Consider the following 21,257-nt stretch of genomic DNA (forward strand, 5'->3'; position numbering starts at 1 on the left):
AAAATGATAATACCATTTGCTTTGTAAGTAAACAATGAAGAGTCAACCTTGGAGCTTTGGAATTTGAGGTCAAGAAGTTTAGCACTGAGGCGCGAAAACCATGCACGTGGGGCTTGTTTAAGGCTTTGTGCAGCTTGCAAACTGCCGTGGGATAAGATGGATGCTGAAAACCGGGTGGCTGAACCATATAAACAGTTTCTTGAAGAAGACCATGTAGAAACGCATTGCTAACATCAACTTGATGGATTGCCCAACCTGCAGAGACAGCAAGTGCTAATACAGTTATTGATTTACAGAAATCAAATTCTTTTGTATTTGAGGAACATGAAATAGAGAAAGTAATTTGAAAGCAGTTGAAGGTGTAGGTAAAATGCCATGACCAGAATGTAAAATTTTCAAACCTTGACCATTGCCCACTCGAATTTGATCAGGTCCAGTGTAGTTGTCGGCCTGTAAATTGAGGTTGGAGAGGTCATTGGTGAGATGAACATTTGCACCAGTATCAGCGTACCATTGAGAGTCTGGAGCAGAATTAGCAAAGGCCAAATTGGCATTCAGAGGAGCAGAATCAGCCGAGTAGTCTTGATCAAAGCGGTATCAACATGAAGTAGCGGTATGACCCTGTTTTTGACAAACTTGGCAAGTGGGACGCTGTGAGGAGCCAGACCCATAAGAGGAGAATTGTTGAGGAGGTCCTCGGCCTCTGCCGCGTGAAAAATTGTTGCGGTTGCCAAAATTTTGGCCACAGGTGTTCCTCTGAGATGGAGTAGTCTGGCGTTGTGCAGTATTTGCAGTTGATATATTGACATCCACAGCTGACTTATGGAGGTCTAAACGAAGCTCAAAGGATAAGAAATAACCATATAAATCATTTAAGGAGATGGAATCTTGCCTTGTGGTCACAGATGTGACTAGAGGATCATACTCGACACCGAGCCTAGCAAGGATGTGAGTGATCAGTTCGGAAGCCTCAATGGGCTTGCCAATTGCTGCGAGAAGGTGAGATAAACCTTGCGCCTTTTGGAAGTAGGCTGAGATGGGTTGGTCGCCTTTCTTGAGGGTCGCCAATTGCAGTTTGATCTGCATAATTCTTGATTGTGATTGAGCGGAGAAAAGAGTCTCCAAGGTGAGCCAGACTTCACGTGAAGTGGAGAGACCGATGACGTGCGGCAGAGCTTCGACGGATAACGTGGAGATAATCGCACTAAAGATCATCCGATCTTGATGATACCAGGCTTGATAGCCGGGGTTGGCAACCAGCAGACCGGATGTTGGGTCGGCCACGAGCTGGGGAGGTCGGGGATTTGTCCCATCGACATAACCATAGAGGTTTTGCCCCTCAAGAAAGGGGACCATCAGAAATTGCCAGAGGAGGTAGTTGTCCTGACTTAGCTTCTGAGATACATGATGATGAACATTCTGGATAGCCGGTGATGCGGGAGAGACAGTGGAGTTGGAAACCGGGGGGGAAGTTTGGGTACTATCCACAGAACCGGAACTTGCTGGAGTAGCCATAGACGTGGGTCTTTAGATTGTCTCTGATACCATATACGATTTAAAGATATTTTGTATAATGCTGCCTACCTCTCTGTAGTGCAGTAGCTTGAATATATATAGAACAATCTGAGAAATACAAGTATACATCAACTAGGACTGTACCACACAGCCGTGTACTCTAGAGACTAAAGTAGTATAAATTAAACACTTCACTCTTCTGATAAGATAGAAGAGATCTAACTCTTATCTAACTCTATCACAAACTAACTCTAGATAGAAGAGATCTAACTCTTATCTAACTCTATATCTTTAGAATCACAAACTAACTCTACATCTTTAGAAGAGTCCTCAGTTGAAGAGTTGTTTGTTCCAATAGGGCAGGGAGTGAATTGTGCAAAACTGGAACTCTTCCTTGGGGACAAGGAAGTTGTTATGGGGGAGGGAAGATACGTTCAGATTTTCCTACGGCTAGTTGGCAATGCCGTAGCCACCAAGCAGCTCAAAGCCGGCTGGAATAAGGAGTATAATTCTCCATATTTTATTTCCTTAAGTGTTTTAACTAATAAGGAATGTATTTTCCATTAGTTTATTTTTTGCGTAATGTTATGATAGCTAAACCTAATGGTTATATCTTATGACCTAACCGTCTTCTATATAAGTATAAACCCTATTCAATAAAGAGCATGCTGAATTATTATCAAACCTAGACCTTTTTGATTGTTTTGGAGATTAAGGCTCTCTTGAAGTAGCCATTGAAGATCACGACTCTCTCGAAATAGCTTTTATCTCTTTCCCTTTGTTCTTTTACTATTTGATTGCATCAAGGACCTGCCCTTCTCCCCCAAAATAATGAGTTCCCGCTCCCCATGAAGTTCAAAATGTCTCTGTTAGAGATGTATGATGGTTCAAGAGATCCCATGGAACATCTTGAGACCTACAAGACCCTCATGCACCTGCAAGCAGTTCCCAATGAGATTATGCGTAGGATCTTCTCTACCACACTAAAGGGACCCGCTCGAAGATGGTTCAACAGCTTGCATTCAAGGACAATAAACTCGTCCTTTTTCACCTCTCTTTCCCATCAAGCCTCTTCAAGGAAGCTAGCTCAAGACCCTCTGGCGAATCAAAATGACTGACGAAAGGGGGTTGATAGAGTTATGTAAACAGTTCATGAGACAATTCATCGGAGGAAAAAGGCAAAGGAGGTCAGAAACAAACCTCCTCAGCATCAGGCAAAAAGAAGAAGCGCCCCTCAAGGACTACTGTCGGTAGATGACTCGGATGAGAAGGTGGTCTTGATTGCCCTCACAGGAGGAAGTTTGCTGGACAACTTTATGTACGTGCTCGCTAAGAGAACACCCTCCAACTTGCAAGAGTTTATGGACATGCCCGAGAGGTTCAGGAACGCCGAAGATACCATGGGGAGGGGGCAAATAGTCACCAAGATAAGAAGAGGAATGAGGCCAGGCCAATGAGGCCTAATGTGGAGCACAAACCAAGAAGGGGTTGAAGAGCAGCCTGACACCAGCATAGAAGGCCAAAGACCATCTACTACCCGGTTTGCCAACTTCACTACCCTTAACGTTCTAGTGGGGGAAGTACTGATGCATATTCAAGAAGACCCGGAGCTGAAATGGTCGAGAAGGATGAAAATGACACCCAAGAAGAAGTTGTGGGATAAGTACTGCCAGTTTTACCAAGACCACGAACGTGACACGGATGATTGCCATGCCCTCAAAAGCCAAATTGAGTCCTTAATCGAACAAGAAAAGTTGGTGAGATTCGAAGCCAACCAACGGCAACTGAGGCCTCAGAGAAATCGCGGGAAACCCCACCCCGATGCCAGACAAGAGCAGCCCCAGCGAGATCCAGAACCCCTAAGGTAAATTAGGACGATTGTGGGAGAATTCATAGGGGTGGTGAGTCTAGCTCATCCTGGAAGGTACATGCAAGGAGAGCACGAACGAGAGAGGTCTTTGCAGTGGACAAACCCACGAATGGAATTGTAGCCCATCATGTTTATGGAAGAAGACGCCAAGGAGTACAACATCCACACAACGACACATTGGTAGTAACTAAACCCAAGAATTTAAAAATACATACTTCAAATATTAAGAAAATAAAGAAATGCACAAAATACACATCAAGGATCACGATAATATAAAGTACAGAAAATGCACAAAATACATATTGAAAACACAAAGTTTAGGGCTTACTGCACAAGCTCAATCGACCGATAACCATGATCGATCGACCGAGAAAAAAGACACGTGTTAGGTCCACATTTTTAGAGGGAAAAATCGACACTCAATCGACCAAGATGGCACCAAAATCGACCAAGGTCTGCCGGAAACGACTGATTTGACTTTGTCTGAACTTGAATTGACTCGCCCTTATGATGTCTTGTTCGACCGAGAAGTAGACTCAATCGACCAAACTCGTGGAAGAAAATTGACTGAAATGGAATCTCTCTATCGACCGAGCTATAGTGACACTGACTTCAAAAGCTTGTTTAAAGGCTGAAAGTCTGATGAATAGCCATATTTTCATTTCTTCACATTCTGAAAAGCTAAGGAACCTTAGGAGTGTAAAAGGTAGCAAAATTTTGCGATTTTAGCGCGGAAGTGAGGTCCCGACGCCATAAGAAAGGTGGTGCTAACGGAGCGAAACTTGGGGGAAGTATAAACACTATCCCTATCACTTTGTCCATAAATAATGGTTATGGTGTAGTTGTATTGTCAAAATATATATGTGTAGTTATACTACAAGTTATATTGACAATATTGTGATAATGGTGAAAGCGTATGCATTTTGATAGAAGTGTTGTGAAAGTTGATAAAAGTTGGGTTTTGATGATAATGAGATCTAACTTAAGCTAAGGGTTGCACGGTGTTTGGAAACGATACTTGAATGCGTTGTTGTGCTTCCCAAAGTCAATTAGAACAAAACGATACTTGGGTCTTTTGCAAGCCTATAGTGCCCCAGTAACTACTAACCGTCCCAATTAGCGTGAATCTTGAGCATGACTCCCATTCTAACGAGCCCGGGCCAAAGGGGGTTGTCAACTCGATTTCCCACACTCGAACAGTAACCGAAAAAGTACCCTAACACCAAGTATCCATTTGTCAGGCCCCGAGCTAAGGAGACCTAATTGGGCCGAGCAATTGGGCCCAATACACGAATCCCAATGGGCTAAGCGAATTAGCCAACCAACAGTCGAACTCGGCCAAAGGGGGTTGTCAACTCGATTTCCCACACTCGAACAGTAACCAAAAAAGTACCCTGACACCAAGTATCCATTTGTCAGGCCTCGAGCTGAGGAGACCCATTTGGGCCGAGCAATTGGGCCCAATACACGAATCCCTATGGGCTAAGCGAATTAGCCAACCAACAGCTCAGTCAACGTTTAAAGAACAAAGGGGGATGCGTTGCAAGGGATAACTTTTTTGCCACCTCTTCGCAACTGTCTCGATACTCACGACGAAAAATTGGGTAACACCATTAACCTACCAGTAGACACATAGCATTACACGATGTCTAATAACAATTGCAAGAAGCAAGCAATTCGGTGCCACCACCTTGACAGGACCATACCTCACCAATGAATGACACAAAGCAAAGGCATACCTCACTAAAGGATGAAAACCGAATGCATTTGGCCAGGATTGTGCCTTATCAGTGGACGATACTTGGCGAGAGCCATACAAAGAGAAGAAATACTCCACATAAGTAGGGGAAGACACCACTCTAGGTAGATACTCTCAATACCCTAATGCAATTGCATTCTCTTTTCCATCAGAGAAAACCACTTACTAACTTAAGCATCAGAGGTATCCTCGTTAGCAGCCTCAGAAAGTCTCCAAGCCTCAGAAAGTCTCCAAGCTCACTTCCCATTTCTCTCTTGCAGGCATTCGCGGTCTAAGGTTGGTCATGCAATCAACTGCATCATCATAAGTCTTCATGTTGAACCACAAAAATCTTAGTGTTTTGTGCAATTGACTTTTCTTGTTCTTTTTCTTTTTTGAGAAATTGGATTAGGATCCAACTATGCTTTTGGCCACTTTGACCTTAAGACTCTTATCTTCAATTTGATAAATTTAAGACCTAAGCTTAATCTTATTATAAATTCGAGATCTTTGTTAGCCTTCTTTCAAATAGGTAACACAAATAGTTGTGAAAATAAATTATTCCCTTAAGATCAAAAACTGTAAAAGAAAGAAAAAATAAAAAAGTGGTTGGAGTGGGTCACCCAGCCCAACCACGATGGTGACTATGGGTGGCACAACTCAACCATTGTGGGGTCAATTCTCCCAGCATCCATAGCTTTTGACCGAGGTGGTTCTTTGATCGAGGTGGCTAGGAGACGAACTAGCCCTGGCTGGGCTAACCTAGCCTTTTTTTTTTCTCTTTTTTTTTTTTTTTTTTTTTTTTGCTTTTTTAAGAATTAAAAAAAATGATTTGAGGGGTATAACTATATTTTCACAACTATTTTGACAGAGATCTCAAATTTAGAAAGAGTCCAAACTCAAGTCTTAAATCTATCAAATTAAAAAAATGGGGTCTTAAAATCAAAATGAGCAAAAGAATTCGGAGCCTTGACCTAGTTTTCTTTTTCTTTTTTTCCTTCTCTTTCCTATATCTTTGCGATCTAATATATTATTTTGGTATTTATCACAACAAAAAGTCCTGTGTAGAAATGCATGAACACGTATATTTCCTAATATTAGAATGCACACCATTCCTAAGAAAATGTTGTGTTGAGGATTTCTTGCTACAATATTACCACCTACAAATTTTCCCTAATAATTTTTATCATTTTGCTACGATATATATATAAATTAGCACAAAGATGAGATTTATTCGCACTTAAAACCCAGTATGTGTCTTACACCGACATAATCTGTAGAAAGAGCCCTTCTTATGGTAAGCAGTAGATATAGAGCCTCACCTCTTCCAGGACAGTAATAGTAGCAGGAGTATAATCAAGCTGACGAGCTCCATGATTGGAGACAATAATCCCAGCAACACCTACTTCTGCAGCCTTTATTGCTGTCAATATATAGTAGTTCATCAAACGTTAAGGGGTATTTATATCAAGAGCATGTAATGAGGCAGTCTCTAAATGGATTTATGTAAAAAAAAAAAATCAACAGAGAGGTTACAAGAGGAAATAAAAAGAAAAAGAAGATTACTTGAGTAGTATGTTTAAAACAGGGCTCCTATACTTGAATTTCCAGAGGAAAAAAGGTATTAAAGAGTTTCAAGAGTAAGTGAAAAAAAATTAATCAAAAAGATATAAAATACTTAGAATGGATAAGTTTAGACTTCAATTGATAAAAAACACTAATTATAAACAACTGAAAATTGCATTGAAAGTATAAAGTTTTAAATTAAAGCAGAGAAGGTTCTTTCTGTTTTGTAATTAAAGGGAAGGAGAGTAGGGAAGATGATGTAAAGAGATACGAATATCACAAGTGAAGCTTAATCTTACCATCTTCACGAGTAAGTATTCCCTTGATAAGAATTGGCATGTTTGTAATTGATCTTAACCATTCTATGTCCTGCAGATTTTGTTATGCACTAATTAAACCATGGTTCTAGAGTGCTCCGAGCTAAAACTAAAATTAAAGAGTACAAAATATGACCGCTGACAGTAATATATTTTTTGCCCAGCCCTTAGAACCTCCATATCTCTAATCAACCGTAGGTCCCTGGTATAAAAACTATGAGACTTTGCCAGCTAGGCCTACTGGCATCTTCGTAAGTCACTGACCTAAACTTTCCTGACATATTTCTACAATCTATAAGAAAGTAATCAAAATAGTTGCTTTTTTTATACCTTCCAACTCAAGGAAGCGTCCATTATCTCCTTAGCATAAGCTTCTAAGTTTGAACCATTATCCTGCAACAGTTAAGTTTCTGAATAATCATAACAATATCAGTCTATGAGTATAAATAACCAACAGACAACACTTGAATGGCACACATAGCGCACGCTACACACACACATTACACTGGCCTGTAAATGATCAGACATTCTACAATCAATGTATTATAAAACTGCAAATTATAATTCAACGATATAACACAGTCCTTGGCATAAACTTGTAACGTATTATGAAGTTTACTTCATTGTCATCTTAAGGGTCCCAAAAACAGGGATACATGAGTGCCATAGCCCACATACTAATAATTGGTGAAAAGTGGTGACTTGCGAATCACAGGCAAGAAGATACGGTGAAACCCCACAATTACATAGCAACAAAAAAGGCAGAAATTTACAAGAAAAAAGTTGATAAAAACAATATTAGAATTAGAAAGAAAGACAAATGCTAATTAATGTTGTGATCTTAAGGAAACTTCTTGAAATGAGCAGGTCAAATTTTTTACATCCATTTATGACAGACATGGCACAATCAATGGATGTTTGAAACGTACACATTGTGTACCGTGTGCTTTGAATTATTCATTATGACAAACAGGTTTCGTGCAGCATAAGAGCACTTTACTGATCTTTTCTTTCTTTCTTTCTTTCTTTCTTTTCTGTTTTTCTGGTGTCAGATAATGAACAGACTAATGGAGGGTCTTTTGGCTTATCAAAAGACAAACAATATGGTACAGTTAAAGTGATTTATTTTTAAGAGAATATATAAGACATCTTGGTAAATAGAATAACCTCATAATTGTTAGCTGCCATATTTAGATTCAAAAGTTTGGAAATATTCCACTCACAAATCCAGCTTCAATTGATAAGGGAAGTAGTGACTTGTGAATCACAGGCAAGAAGATACCGTGAAACCCCACAATTACATAGCAACAAAAAAGGCAGAAATTTACAAGAAAAAAGTTGATAAAAACAACATTAGAATTAGAAAGATAGACAAATGCTAATTAATGTTGTGATATGAAGGAAGCTTCTTGAAATGAGCAGGTCAAATTTTTTACATCCATTTATGACAGACATGGCACAATCAATGTATGTTTATAACGTACTCATTGTGTACCTTGTGCTTGGAATTATTTATTATGACAAACGGGTGTCGTGCAGCATAAGAGCACTTTACTGATCTTTTTTTTTTTTTTTTTCTTTCTTTCTTTTCTGTTTTTCTGGTGTCAGATAATGAACAGACTAATGGAGGGTCTTTTGACTTATCAAAGGACAAACAATATGGTACAGTTAAAGTGATGTATTTTTAAGAGAATATATAAGACATCTTGGTAAACAGAATAACCTCATAATTGTTAGCTGCCATATTTAGATTCAAAAGTTTGGAAATATTCCACTCACAAATGCAGCTCCAATTGATAAGAGATTCTCAAGAGTCTTCAATCGAGGTGCAACCATTCTGCAGAAGTTATCACATTTTAAGAGCATTAGGCATTATTCATTGCATCAATAAGAGATAAAGCAGTTTATGCCAAACTTTAAAGGCAACAAATTTTTCATGCCTGCAAAAAAAATAAAAGAGATCATATTTAACTTGTTTCTTATGTCGGCCTCCTTTCGACCAAGTCTGGGCCTGTCAGCAGTTAGGACAAGAGCCTTGTATCCATTTTTTTCAGCTCTCTGCACCAAAACAGCTGCTATATCTCGCCTCTTGTATACCTGTTCACAAATGATTACCAAATTGAAGTGTGTTTCTATCAAACAAGATCACATTTAAGGAAACGGTAACAAAAAAGATTAAAATTAAACTAAATTATAAGAGAACAAGAAGAATACAGTACATATAATTGAAAGAATCGAACAGCATTGCAGCTGGAAGCAACCTCCTCTACAGTGCAGGAAGACGTGAAGGATAGAACCTACAGTAAAACATAAATCAGTGTGCGAGCACCATGTGTAAGCACATTGCTAGAATATTAATTAAAATTGATTAAATTTACCATTTTCTATTAGCTTAAGCTTTTGAGATAACTAGTGATATAACAGATGAGCTCGAATCCGTTATATAATTACCATTACGGTTTTACATGCAGCTGCTGCTCTGGCTGTGGCAACCTCTCCTACAAACAGAACATCAAGCAGTATTAGCATTTGGCAGGGGGAAGGAAATCTCAACTGAGGCCACTTCCTAGAGGGTTTAGACCTTCTGGGTGTGCCAGCTTATGCAAGGCAGTTGGAGCAATCATAATGGGCGCCGAGATATTGTACCCCAATACGGAAGTTGACAAATCTATTCTGCTTACATCCACAAGAATTCTGGGCAGGATCCTGAGAAAGCAATGAAAACTGATGGGTAAAATGCCAAGATACTGTTTGACCTATTAAGATTAGCAGGTTTTGCACATTAATTACGTGATTCTACTAAATGCTTTCACGTTCTCTTTTAAAGTGTACTCATCCTCGGCTCCACCAGCATAAAAATCATAGTGCATTTTTGGAAGGGCTTCCCTTGCCAATTCTTGGAACTCCTTCACATTTACTGCTTCACCTGCCATTATATCCTGGAACACATGGACATATATTTTCAATGAATCCATCACCAGAACCAATAGCTTTTCTATAGTTGAAAAACATGTGGAGTACAAATTCAATATCCATGAGAATTGAGATGTACAAGCAAGCCTCTAATATGCACAATAATATTCACAGGCGCAGACACAACCACTGAAAGTTACCAAAGTGCTCATCTAGAAAATCAATTTCCAAGCACACCATCCATTTGGAAAATCTAGCTGATATTTTAGCAGTTCACAGCCAAAATTGTGGGAGCGAAGATCAATTAGGACCTTAAACGCCTATGTTGCCAATATGTAAACCAATCAAAAATTTGCTTTTGACCCACATAACAACAAGAACGAATTGAAAACACATGCTCCACATAGATTAAACTACGTAATTTTAAGTATACAAGATGATCAAGTAAATTTGGCCATTGTTAAGCTTACCAATGGGAGCTAGCTGAAATCCTTTGGGTTTTAGAGAAGGCGACCGGCCAGGGCAGCTTCTGAACAAATACGATTAGCTAAGAGATATAGGCCAAAGTGGTGATGAATATCTGAATTCCATCATTGCCCATGCCTCCTCATTACTGGAGCTTCCTCCAGGACTGTATTTGTCTAAATCGATGGAGCTTCGTCAATTATTTTTGTCATTTTGCAGCAATAAACAATTATGGAGACTTTATTTACCATTTGTACAAAAAGTTTCTTGTCTTTTATCTCTCACAGCACAAGCTCAGCCCATTCTCTTCTACCGTTTTATCATCCACGTTGATTATTCATCAGAATTTTCCACAGAAAACCAAAAGTTACTAGATGTTTCCATGTCGAACCTCTCCAGTTCAGCTGACTGGACATCTAGACAGACCTCCTTGAGTGAAAACGTGTGAAAAATATTTTCACCCCGCAACAGTAACTTGAGTTGGTTTAGTGTGCTCAAATCTCAATTGAAGGGAAGCTGCAAATGACTATCGTATCGTATTGATTTGGAGAGTTTGGCAACCAATCTCATTTTTTTTCTTAAAAAAATTAAAATTTAAATCATTCCCTTTTTATTTCACATTAATAATCACTTTCATTTTTCACTTTTTCTTATAAAATAAAATTTAAAATTTAAAACTTTTTTCTACTTTATACAACATCAATTACTTCTTTTTACTATTAAAAAAAAAGAAAGTCACCTCAAAAACTTTTATCAAACACACCCATGTCCCTGGAATTATTAGAATACATTCTTATTGTTTTCTTGGGCATAGAATAATACAAATATTAGAAACCATTAGAATCTTGGCCAAAGAAAAAATTGAATAAAGTAGACGATCATGGGCTTTGTTTGGCAAACCCCACTCATCTTCTTTAAAAGAGTCAATATTTGATTAGCGACATATTGACTTTAATCCTTAAGTTTTCAATTTAAATAATTAAGTCCTTAAACGTTCCTCTTGTTTTAAATAGTATATTTTGTCAATTTACCTTCTAATTAATTAACAGTATGTCACATCAATTAATTTCACGTGCTTCTCATTTCAAACATCATATGCTAGTATTATGTGTCCTTGGCACAATTACTTAAATTATAAATATATCCTAAATAAAATTTCTTTTGTTTTTCTTTTAAAAAAAAAGTGAGGTGGTTGACACCCTTGGATTAGGATATTTTTAATTTCGAATAATTGTATCAAGTAGTATATACATCTGACCCATAACATATCAAACTAAAGCACTATAACATTAATTGATTAGTATGATGTAACACGTCGTTGATTAATTAATATGCGGGTTGAGAGAGAAATCTACTTAAAAATTAGAGAAAAACTTAAAAAATGAAAGTTAGGCCGCTTGTAATTTGCATGAAATTCATTACCTCTTAGGTGAGGAACCTCCTGACAGCCGCTGTACAATCTTTCTGTATTACTACCACGCCTACACTCAACTGTGTTCTGAGAAGATTTCTGGTGATAATTACATTGTATTGCCGCCTGTCTTGGTTCAAGAGATAAATCTGCTGGTTGAGCTTGCATCGTTGGCTTTCCTAAATCACCGAACAACCCCGGCTTCGCGCTGATATATCATGGCTGAGTTCCCCTCCAAAAACATATGAGTTCCGCCATAACCAAATAAATCGGGCCACTGTTAGAGCTTACAAGAAATCTTCATCCTCAAGCCGAGCTCTGAGCTGCTGGACCAACCCTATCCCATCACTCTCAAACAAGGAAAGCTTCTGAATCCTCCTAGGACATTCCTGCCATACTGCCACCGCAGCCCAGCGGCGCAGCTCCAAAGGGCATGCCAACTATCCTCTGGACATGAAGAACAAAAAGGGCACAACGGGTCAGACACAATATGTCTATGGCGTAAGTTGTCCTTCGTAGGAAGGGCCCCTGCATAAAGTTTCCACAAAAAATGTCGAAGAGCCCCTGGACCCTCCACATTCCAGATAATCTTCCACACCTCAGCATTCTCCTTTGAGCTAGAACACTCCCCGCGATCAGCTAGCCTTCTGGAGATCTCCATATGGTATGCGCTTCAAACTGAGAAGAATCCAGAGGAGTTACCTATCCAAACCATTTTATCCGGCTGCCCCAAAGGACTCAGAATCAAGCTACAAATGGCTGCTGCTTCACAAGCAGCAAAAGAGCTCCTGATAAGAGGGACATTCCAGCCACCAAAAACTAGATCAATGAGGCAGCTGACCTTAGCATCCGGATCCCAATCTGCCACTGGGGAATGGACCTGGAATAAAGTAGGAAGAGCCACCCACTTGTCACCCCAGATTCTGATGCTATCCCCATTCCCCACCCGCCAGAATAACCCCCTTTCCAAAACTGCCCTGGCATTCACAATACTGTGCCAAGCATAGGACGGGTTATGGCCCATTCTAGTTTGCAAAAAACTACACCCCCTGAAGTATTTCTCCTTCAAAACAATAGCCATCAGGGATTCAGGGAATTGAAGCAAACGCCATCCCTGCTTGGCCAAAAGAGCAGAATTGAAGACTTCTAGATCCCTGAAACTCTCTGCCAGTATTCTTACTGAAATAGATTGCAATCTTGGTACTGTTCAACTTTGTTCCAGAGGCCTGCTCATAATTTTGAAGCAACTTCATCATATTCCCCCATTCTTGGAAGTTGGCATGACAAAAGAGGAGGCTATCATCAGCGAAGAAGAGGTGACTCAGCCGAAATCCATTGGCTGACACTGGTGCCCCCGGAATGAAACTCTCCTGCTCTGCCCTGCTCAACATGGCACTAAGGCATTCCACATAGAGCAAGAAAAGGTAAGGGGAGAGAGGATACCCCTACCATATGCCTCTGCTAGGAATGATGGGATTGGAGGGCTTGCCATTAACCAAAATAGAATAGGAAACAGTGGTTACACAAGTCATAATCATAGAGATCCAAGAATCAACAAAGCCTAACCTGCACATTGCCGCCTCTAGGAATGCCCATTCAACTCGATCGTAGGCTTTTGTCATGTCCAATTTGATGGCCATATAACCCTTCCTCCCCTTCATGCGTGTAGCCATAGTGTGTAAGGCCTCATAAGCAACCAGAATGTTGTCAGATATTAACCTTCTTGGAACAAAGGCACTCTGATGTTGAGATATGATAGAAGGCAAGACCACCTTGAGACTTTTGGCCAGCACTTTTGGCTATAATTTTGTACAAGACCTTGCACAAACTTATTGGACGATAATCATTGACAGAATCGGCAGAGGAACTCTTGGGGATCAACACAACGTAGGTGGCATTGATCGAGGAATCAAATTGGCCATGGTTAAGGAAATTAAGAGCTGCACTACGAACGGCCTCCCCTACTGTGTCCCAGTAGAGGTGTTAACCAATAGCCGATTCCCAGTTATTGGGTAATAACCGGGAACCGGCTCCAGGGTCCATGGTTATTAAATATCAATAATCGACTCCTGAACTGAGTACCCCGGTTAATCGGGGTTACCCCGTTACCTCGGGTGAAACCAGTTATCTGGACCAGGTAGTATTAAAAAAAAACTGAGATAATACAGAAAATCAAACTTGAAAGAAAAGCAATCATAGTTACAGAGGATGTATGAAAAAGAAAGATGAAATGAACAGGCTCTTGCACCTTGGTCCTAAGTTCTACAGCATCCACACTTGTCTCGATATGATTACTTTCCACTGGTTTGGTTTTAGCCACCGATACTGATATTGTTGGTGCAAGTACTTCAGCTAAAGCAGCACTCATCATTTAAAAGTTTGGAGGGGGTCACAGAGCATTTCAAGAACAATGGCCCTGTCATGACAAAGCTTAGCAGCAAGAGTTTTGATCTGCAACAAGAGGGAATTAGGAAAACAAGAAATGCTTAGTAGTTAGTTATAGAGACATGTCAAACCAATTAATATCCCCCAAGATGATTAAATATAAACAAAACTAATGCATAATAATAATAATAATAAAAGGGGGCTCTTCAAGAAACTTAGAAGATCAGCCAAGTTGGTTGTTCAGAGAGTCCATCCCAGCAAAAAACACTTCATTGCAATTTTGCTTGCCTTCTCGTTTTAGGTATGAAAAGGCAATCTCTAGAAGAGTATTTGACATGCTGTAAACTTGTTTACTTTACAAAATTATGACAGCTAGCTGAAATGGTTGAGCATAGCCAGATAAATTTCTATTTCCAAGCACCCCACTAATTCATTTAAATGGATATTAGAAAGAGTTCAAGAGACACGTAGCAAAGCCCAAGGTCACAAACAAGCTTGACAAGTTCCAATGTTATATGATGATTCCTAGAACAAGTATTCCAAAAACAGGGGGTATTTTTATTTTTTTTAATATATTATACACCTGGAGTTGATTACCTGGTTATAACTGGGTGCCTAGAAAATTCATAACCAACTCTGGCTCTGGCTACCAAACCAGTTTCCCGGAGCCGATTTCCCAACTGGCTATAACCGGTTCGGAATTACACCTCTATGCCCAGTGATGCTGGAAAAAACAGACACCAAAGCCATATGGTCCGGGTACCTTGAGAGGCTGCATCTATGACACAACTTTGTCCACTTCATCGCCAGTGAAAGTCCGAGTGAGGGCATCGTTCATAACTTGGGTCACTCAGGGCGAAATCGCTGCCATGCATTCATCAATTCCCCTTGTACCCTCCGAAGCAAATAAAAGTTGAAAATGCTGGAAAAAAGCCCTCTCAATGTCTACCTGCTCAGACCACAATAAGCTTGTTGAATCCTTAATCGAGAAGAATATGCTTCACAAAGCTATATACCACACCAACATTTCATTTTTATCTCACTATGCTGATGTGACAGGATGTAGTGTTAGTTTTTAATTGGCTGCATTTTGTTGACAAAATCACCATTATGTAAGTCTACTGCCTTAACAGGGATGACATATATTTCAGAGTCTTCAGAATATTCAGGAATTAATTTTCATAACATGGAAAGCCATAATATGACAAGTATCAGTGTCATCAGCTCAAGAAAGGAAATTTCTAGTTGTCAGGAAGATTCTATGCAGTGTACAGCTCAACAAAGCCGGTTCCCTTGTTACAATTCGGGCAGCCCAGAGGAAGCGTCCGAACGCCCATCGGTGTTCAAAGAAGTGCCCAAACACCTCAGTAGACACCAACCACAGGGAACTCATGTTCGCATAGATGTTCGAACAGCCTAGCGAACAGCAACTCCCAAGAGCACCTGTTTGCAAAGGTGTCCGAATGGCAAACTGAAGGCTGCGAACAGTGAACATTGCAAGCAACTGTCCGGACGCTAGGGCTATACCGTCCGGACTCGATGACTGAAGATTAATGAAGAAACGCGTGATTTGAAGTCAGTTGTTGCTTGCCGTCCGGAATCTTATTATCTAAGTCCAAACGCCACCTAGAGAACTCTGAATCAGACTTGTATTAGGTTTTCAATAGCCTATAAATAGAGGTCTCTAGGCATGTATTATTCAAGAATTCGATATTGAATTCCTTTGTACTAAGAGATGGTGTTTAGGCAGAAACAGAGTATTTGCTAGCTCTCTTAGGCTGGTTCGTGTGAGATTTGATCAACCTATGAAGTCTAGCTTTGGGAGGAACCTTAAGCTAAATGATTCCATTGAAGACCCCTTCAGGTAAGAGACCTAGTTGGGAGGTGTTCGATTATAGGTACAAGTCAAAGTGCACGGTATGACCACTGCATAACGGGTATGTGAGTACGACTGCTTTGTTACTAGTCTTGTCTTCTGAATAGTGAAAATCATGGGTTGGCTGCCCTAGAGTGATTTTTCTCTTAACTAAGTTTCCACTTCATTAACAAAATATATGTCTTCTTTAAATTTCGCAGTTAGATATTTTGTTACACACACGCACGTTAAATTAGGAGTCTATATTTTTTCATGTAGTATCCTTTAAATTAGTCATTGTTAATTTTATATATATATATATATGGTTAACATACATTGTCACATTGAGCATTGTTAACAATTTAAATGTGCAATCCCAAGTACAGGTTGTTGCGAAGTAGTAAATTCTTGTGAGTCCGAGTGTCGAACTACAGGGATTTGGGGAACAAAGAACACTAACAAAATAAGATTAGGAAAAATCTGTGACAATTAATTTGGTTCAATGATTTTTATAAAATGCAATAAAAGATATAAGGAAAAAATAATTAAAAGAAACTCCTAAGGCATTAGGGTTTTACTTTTAACGAAAACATAATACTTATTCCTCAACCCATTTTATAACTCAATTGAGAGGTAGGAAAGGAGTGCACCCAATCGGAAAATAGAGCAGTGATCATAAATAAAAAAATATCATTAAAAGATTAATCTTAAAATTGATTGATTTCATTACGTAAAATTGGTTATTTGATTCGCAAGGAATTCCAAGCATTTACTGTACCCGTAGTTAACAATAAATCAAGGAATTTTACAGAACAAAAACCATTTCCTAAAATAAATCATGCAATCAATTAAAAAGATTATACATTAAAAACCATAGAAGAATTTGAGAATAAATACTATAATTTCATTAAAAGTTTCAACCTTAGCTTTAACTAGAGATTTAGCTACATATGACTACAAAAATAAATTCCATCATTCAAGTCATAAACATCAAGCTAGCAAAATAAAATAAACTGAGCAAGAAAAAAAAAAAAAAAAAAAAAAAGTTCATAAAAATGTTGAACGTCCCCCTCTTTTATAAAGGCCAAAGAGATCTTTTTCTTCTTCTTCCTTGATGTTAGCACGAGGAAGAGTCCTTTTCGTAATAAGCAATGACACGTACAGCCCTTCTTCAATTGTTCTTCTTTGCATATTTCACGGAATAGTGTCTCATCTCTACTTCTTTTGTTTTCCTATGATTTGTCTTCTCTTGCTTTTCTTTTTTTCTCTTTTTAAGTTAGCTGGTCCCACTTGGTTTCCTTTCTTTCCTCAATGAGTTCAAGCCACGTTCAACAAGCATTGGCATAGGATGGACTTCTTCTAATAGAATAGCAATTTGGCAAGGTGTAATAGACTAATAGTCCTTAGTAGAATCGCTACTAAGCCTTATTACATCAGCATAGTGAAATAAAAGTGAGATAAAGATGTCGTATATAGCATTACTCTTTGTTTTTTTCACTTCTTAAGATCAGTAATTTTGCATTAAGAAATGTTATACACTATACTTTTATCATATAGAACTGCAAATCAATCATTGTTAAAATAAATAAATCTAAAAATTGATTGGCAATACCACGTCAACAAAATAAAATAAAAATTTATTATATAGCATTATTGTTTTTCATTATGATAAGCTGATAGATTAGTTATTGTTAAATATATTGGAGAAATATATGAAAAAGAGAAAGAATGAGAGAGAGAGAGAGAGAGAGAGAGAGAGAGAGAGAGAGAGAGAGCGTGGAAGCATATAATAGACTACATTGTATTGAAGTAGTGTTGTACCTAATACTATTACATAAGTCTCTATTTATAGAAAGACAATGAGCAGTGAGCAAGAAACCATAAACTACATAAGGTATGGAATAAACCCTAATAGGAAAGGAAATAAACATAGAATAATAAAAAATATTCTAACATCTCCCCTTAAACTCAAGGTGCAAGATTGAGTTTGGAAAAAAAAAAAAAAAGGAAATTTTATTTTTGGTCGCCGGAGAGTGGCGGCAGGCGGCGGAGGACGGCGGCTGTTGGTTACCGGCTGCAGATGATGGTGGCTGGTGGTGGCAGTGAATGATTTGGGCCTAATACTGGAGCCTTATAGAATAGGCTAAATTGGGCCGGTTTGATTGGGCCAAAATGGCCAAAACCCATGGACCATTGAATATGGTATGACCCGAAATAAAGTGACCTAGGTTGGCCCGGGTTGACTAATTTGGACCAGATTTGAAATGAAATTAGGGCTGATGTGGCCCAACTCACTGTAGGCGTGTGGCATATACGCGTGGCAAGGTGGCGGCACGTTCACGCATGAATTTGCGGTCCAAAATTTCAAACAGCACGTGGAAGCCCGTGGATGGTCCAATGGAGACGTTCTGGACAGCGATGGATATATTTGAAGCAAATCTATTGAGTGGCGCTGCAACCAGGACGATCGACCAACGGGAGCGGCAGAAAGTGACGTGGTAGTGCTGGGTGCCTGAAGCTGAGGTCCAGAAGTTCGGACGGCGTGTGGCTACGCGTGGATGGTCCGTTGGAGACGTTCTAGACAACGCTGGACAGCTCTGCGGCGAATCTAATAGTTGATGCTATCACGGAGGGAATTGGCCTTGGTTGGAGGCGCGTGATATCACGAGCAGAAAGTTGGGTTGCTATAAGAAATCCTTTCTTTTAATTTGTTCCATAGTTATTAGTACACGCACTTTCGGAGAATTTGGAAGACTAAATAACGTGTAAAGAAATAGAGAGTAACCTTTTCCCGAACAGAAATAGTGGCAGGAGTATAATCTAGCTGGCGAGCTCCATGATTTGAGACAATAATACCATCAACCCCTACTTCCACATCCTTTATTGCTACAAATGGTAGAACATCAAATATTGAGCAGGAATTGTCAACAGAGGAACATGCAAAAAATTAAAAAGAATTACTATTGTCATTAACTAGTAAAAGCATCTTTTGAGGCATATAAGATAATTTTAAAAAGCACACTCTCTTTGTGTACATTAGTCAAGATTCAGGTGAACAGTTAAAAGAAGAGAAAGTAGTGTGACAGGTAATATGACAAAAAAGATAACATGTAGAAACTCTTTTTTTACCTGCAACAAAAAAAAAAAAATATTGACTAACAAAAGGACTATCATGTTTGAACAAATGAATAATCATCTATATAACCATTCTCATATATGTGAAATTAAACCTCTTTCCCTTTTGATTTTAAGGTTGACAATATCCTGAATATTTGGTTGATATTGTCAAGTTTAAAAGTAAAGAAGATTCTTCTCTTACTTATGTACGGCTCCCAATAAAAGTAATAATATTGACAATATAATAATAAAAATATTTGAATATTATAAATGGAGATGTTACCATCTTCACTAGTGAGAACTCTCTTGATCATAATTGGCAAGTTTGCTATAGATCTTAACCATCCTATATCCTGCGGATGTTGCAAAGGAAAATTATAAGGTTAAGAAACCATGGTCCACACATGCATCGTCAACAAACAAAAACAAAAAATAAGTCTATAAACTATAGGCACTTCCAAAAATTGTAAGTGGACATTAAACCGTATGACACTAAAATCAGTTATATTATGAGTGAAGAACTAGTTTTACTTATAATAGAACTGATTTTAGTGTTATGTGGTTTATTATGAGTAAAGAAATAGTTTTGCAAATAGAGCATAAAAAGGTTGGATTGAAAGCTCCTTTTGCTGAAGTAGCGAAGGTTGTTAGAAAGCTCTACGGCAAATAGTTTCGTTTTGATATTTTTTTTAACTTGCTTTACTGGTTTCGGCGCGTGAAGGCGCGTACCAACAAGGTGATTCTTTTCCGGTGTCTGTTATGCCGAAATTTCTGTGGTTGTAGTTCTGGCTGGAAGAGTGATTCTATCTTGACTATTCTGATATGGTGAGGAAAGCAAATAGGAGACCATGGAGGGAAGAAGCCTTCCAAAACTCTTAATCTGGTGATGATTGATTCTTTGGAAGCAGTTTTATGCCCTGTGGATCAAAGTATTGAAGAGGATATGGAAGATGTGAATTATGATTCTCCTACTAGTAAAGAGGTGTTTTCTCTTGGAAATGAAGGAAAACAGAGCATTCAAACTGCTAAGATTGAGTCTCTAAATGTGAATGTAAGGATGAATTCGGCTAGCTCAATGAAGGAAGTTCTAATGCAATGGGTTACTTCTTCTAGCATTGTGCCTCTTATTTCCTCTAAGCCATTCCAAATTCATTATGTTTTCACGTCAAGGAGAAAGGGAGATGAAATTGCTAATATTTTGAAACCTTCATCTAAGAACGAAGTGATTCAAGACTCGAGGCAATTTTTCTGATCTGAGAAGTCTCTCACACTCTCCAATATTTCGAGCTTACTAGAGTCAATGGGAAGGTTGTTGTGAAGCCACCGAAGGAGGCTATTCAGAAAGGGATAACGAAATGGTCTCCATCTTTGGTAGGTCAGTTCCTTGATAAACCGCTTCCATTTTATATTCTTAAGAGATATGTGAATTGTATGTGTGGGCAAATTATGGTAAAGTGGACGTGTTCTTGCTCGAGAATGGGATTTATTAGTTCCGATTTGCAGATGAAAAAACTATGGATGATGTTTGGTAGGATAAGCTATGGCATATAGCTAACAAACATTTAATCCTACGTCATTGGACTCCAAATATTCAGCTGCTTAAAATCTCTCTAACCTCTGTTCCTATCTGGATCAAGTTGCATAATCTGCGTATGGAATTTTGGAATGCTACCTACTTGAGTTATGTTGCTAGTGGTGTTGGCGAACCCCTCTGTGTTGATAATGTTACTGAAGAACAGCTTCGACTTGGTTTATGCTCATGTCCTAGTTGGGATTAACATTGATTCTGATTTCCCTAAAGATGTTGATATTATTGGAATTGATGGTGGAGATCGAATGTAAGAAGTGCAAATTGTTTGGTCATGCTACGCATACTTGCACCATAGTTGAGGAACCTGTTTGGATTCCACATAGAATTGATCAAGCTCAACAAGTGATTGATAAAAAGGATCCTCCTATATCGAAGGTAATAGGTGATGTTAAAGGGGACTATGTTGAGGAGAAGTGGACTGAAGTTAATTACTCTAAGAAAACCCCTTTAACCAAGGTTACCGCCGGAGGTAGTAATAAACATTGGTCTAACTCCTTTCATTTGTTGGCCAGAG

General features: G+C 38.8%; 1 non-coding gene across 1 annotated transcript; it reads right to left on the bottom strand.

Moving 5' to 3' along the window:
* Positions 1-839: 839 nt before the first annotated feature.
* Positions 840-978, bottom strand: LOC133865119 (small nucleolar RNA Z247). The gene has a single exon (XR_009899647.1). It is a non-coding gene; the product is annotated as a small nucleolar RNA Z247 (small nucleolar RNA).
* Positions 979-21,257: the final 20,279 nt, after the last annotated feature.

Source organism: Alnus glutinosa, chromosome 3 (assembly GCF_958979055.1).
Source record: "Alnus glutinosa chromosome 3, dhAlnGlut1.1, whole genome shotgun sequence".
Classification (NCBI taxonomy): domain Eukaryota; kingdom Viridiplantae; phylum Streptophyta; class Magnoliopsida; order Fagales; family Betulaceae; genus Alnus; species Alnus glutinosa.